We start from the raw sequence: 3,279 nt of genomic DNA, 5'->3' as shown, positions 1-3,279 counted from the left end.
TCAAACAAAATAAATTGCTAAGATTAGTGTCATTCTTGATCATGTCAGAAGTGAAATGTGTAAGCAGGAAATCAGACTGAACGATATCAACCAGGAAGCAGTGTATCTAGTTGACTGACTACCTTCAAGGAACGAGAGATACACAATTAACAAGCTATGCTTCTGGGCTCAGATTCGAATTTCAAGTTCACAATTGATCATGTTTTGTCATGCAAATAATGTGGCTTCCTTTCGCTTAGACAATGAAATCCGTAATGTCACAGGGATGTAACTAAAAGAGGTTTGTCATGATGTACGCATTGAACCGTGTCTACAACAGTTACCTGGTGAGCCATTGAGCCAGTGGACAGCGAATGTTTCTCAGGAATCGAGAGTTATGTATGCACAAGAGGCTTTTGGAACACTGGTCAAATGGCATTTTTAGATGCGAAGGTGTGCTACCAAAAGCATATGATGTAAATAAAAAGGAAAAAAAGAAAAATTACAATAAACTTATTTTGCAAGTAGAGCATGAAACTTTAACGCCACTAGCGATATCCGTGTGTGGCGGAATGGGTCGCGTGTGTCGAAAGTTCTATACTCGGCTTTCCGAAATGATTTCTGAAAAGCGTAAACAACATTTTTTAAAACTTTCAGCATGGATATGACGTAACATTTGTTTTGCGCTTATCAAGTCTATATGCATATGTGTTCGAGGAAGTCGATCAGTCTTTTCATCTAACCTTGTTGCATCTCTGTCAGTGGATCCTAAAGTAGTTCTGCTACCTTTATATATCATACTTATGTCGACATCAACTGAATAGCATTTTTCTTTTAATAAAGCGGCGATATTTCGGTATAGAAAAATTATAACAAATTATTTTATTGAAATGTATGTACAGTTGACTCTCTCTAATCCGAATCTCAAGGGGGATAATTCTCTTTCAGATTACAGAGAGTCGGATAGTAGAAAGTAGATTATGAGAGTTTCTTAAGGAAAATCGACGCTGATTTTTAATTTGTTCGGATTATAGTTAAAGATTCGGATAATAGAGATTCGGATTGGAGAGAGTCAACTGTATATACTTTTTAATTAAATATAATGTTTAATTAAATATAATTTTTTTATAACATAGCATGATGACGGGTCTATTCAGAGCAATACGCTAACTATCTTGTGAACTGCCTTAGTCTATTAGAATTACTAAAACCTTTTAGAAATAACTCAACAAATTTTACTGTTTTGCAAAAAAAAAAAATGCTAGAGTACTATTTCTTTTTAGGAGTCAAAATATACCCAATATTAGCTAAATCAAATTCTATTCATACTATTATTACCTAATAGCTATTTTCAACCGGTTATTATGAGAAAGTCGTAGCGTTCAATGGCTAGAGAGCCTTAAGAACGGGCCTAGGACAGCACAATATAACTTAACTTCGTAGCAACCATAACAGTCATAACTCAATTTTATTTAGCTAGTTACACTATATTAATAACTATGTCCCTCCAATAGTTTTTCTAACAGCTACGAACAAAAAAAGTCCATATACATTTTTATCATTTTTGTCATAAGGTTTTAGTTTTAAAAATATTGAAAGTTCAAAATCACATTACACTGCTTCCTATGAACAGCAAAAAAAACATATGATACACACAAGTATTTTTCTAAATTATCGTTTTTATTTGTGTATGGATAGTTATTCAACTCTACTGCTTGTTTCAATATCTCTCTTTTGATAGATGTATGGATAGGTGTCCCACATTACTTCATTTTTACTGCGTCGAATAAAGTATTCCGTGAATTGAGCTGTTAGAACATCTAAGGTTGGCGTGCTAAATATTTTAATTCGCGCGAAGGGTAAGATCAAAAAATGCGTTTTTCAAATGATGCATGTATATTGATAAAATCTCTATTTTTATAAGGTATGGATGGATCTCTCATTTGATTGGTTGTTTACTGAGTAGAACTAATTTTGTATACACAGGTCTGCTAGGACATGCTGTATGTTTTTCCGCCTGAAGGTATTTTGCAAAATATCCTTTTAATATTGTATGGTGGTATGGATCGGTCCCCCTTGTTCCTGCTTCTTACTGAGTGGAATAAAGTCTTCCCGTGAATTTACATGCTAGGACATCTGATATTATCGCGCGTGATTGTTATCGGAGTGGAATGAAGTGTTTTTAGACATATCTGGTAGAGTCTTCTTCTTGATTGCTTCTTTGTGGTGTAGAATAAAGTTTCGCTTTTGATTCGCTTACTAGCTAAATCTCCTTTTTAGTAGTGTATGGATGGATATCTAACATTATATTCAGCGTGAAAGGCAACTTCCAAAATTCTCATTTCAAATGATGTATGGATAGGTCTAACCCTCTCGTGCCTGTTTTCTGAGTGGAATAAAGTCTTTTCTCGAATTGGCCGACCAAGAGATTTAATACTTCACCTTTCGCGATAGCGTTTTTATCAGATATCTTTTAAGTTGTATGTCAGGATCTTTTGCTCCCTTGCCTGTTTACAAAGTAGAAAAAGGCTTTTTTATTCGCTTGCTTGAACATTGAACATTTCATTTGGTACGAGCTTCTTCCTACAAGGTGCGAGAGAGCTTTAACAAAATATTTGATGTATGCACATGCAATGATATACGCACGCGCGTGCTACTCGCCCTTTCGATTTTTGAGTAGAAAAAAGTGATCGTTGGACCGTTTTTTATTCTGTTCTTTTTTTTATATTGCGTAAGATTATTCCCCAAAATACTTTTTTAATGATGAATTGATAGGTTTCGCTACTTGTCTAATTGTTTTTTAATCAGAATAAGATTTGCCTTGTTTAGCTTCACAAAACATTCAATATCGTATATATTGCGGGAATGGTTTCCTAAATTTTGTTTTCAGTATTGTATGTGTAGGTGTGGATGTGCCAGGCTAATTGCCTAAATATTTACCCTAATAGGACATCTTTCCCAATTACTTAATTCAATTCGCTTGCTTGTGTACTGACTAGAATAAAGTTTCCCCTTGCTTTTTTGTACACATTTCATGTGATAAAAAAAGACCTTAAATGTTAATCGAGATATTTAGTAGGCCTTTGCGTTTTAATTCTTAGTATTTAACCAGAATTTTAAAATTTGTTTAACGATGAATTTCACGTTGCAAAAATTAAATGCCTACGGTACGGTATGGATGGATGCGTTGTTTTATGAATGACGAGCATATGCCATAACCCATTGGGTAATTAATTACTCTGCAAGTAATAAAAGAGACACAGTTACATTAATACATGCAGCCATGCTGCCGAGCATGGT

This window comes from Hydractinia symbiolongicarpus, chromosome 3 (assembly GCF_029227915.1).
Source record: "Hydractinia symbiolongicarpus strain clone_291-10 chromosome 3, HSymV2.1, whole genome shotgun sequence".
NCBI classification, from domain to species: Eukaryota; Metazoa; Cnidaria; class Hydrozoa; order Anthoathecata; family Hydractiniidae; genus Hydractinia; species Hydractinia symbiolongicarpus.
The sequence above is the reverse complement of the archived record's forward strand: the minus strand, read 5'-3'. Positions refer to the sequence as shown.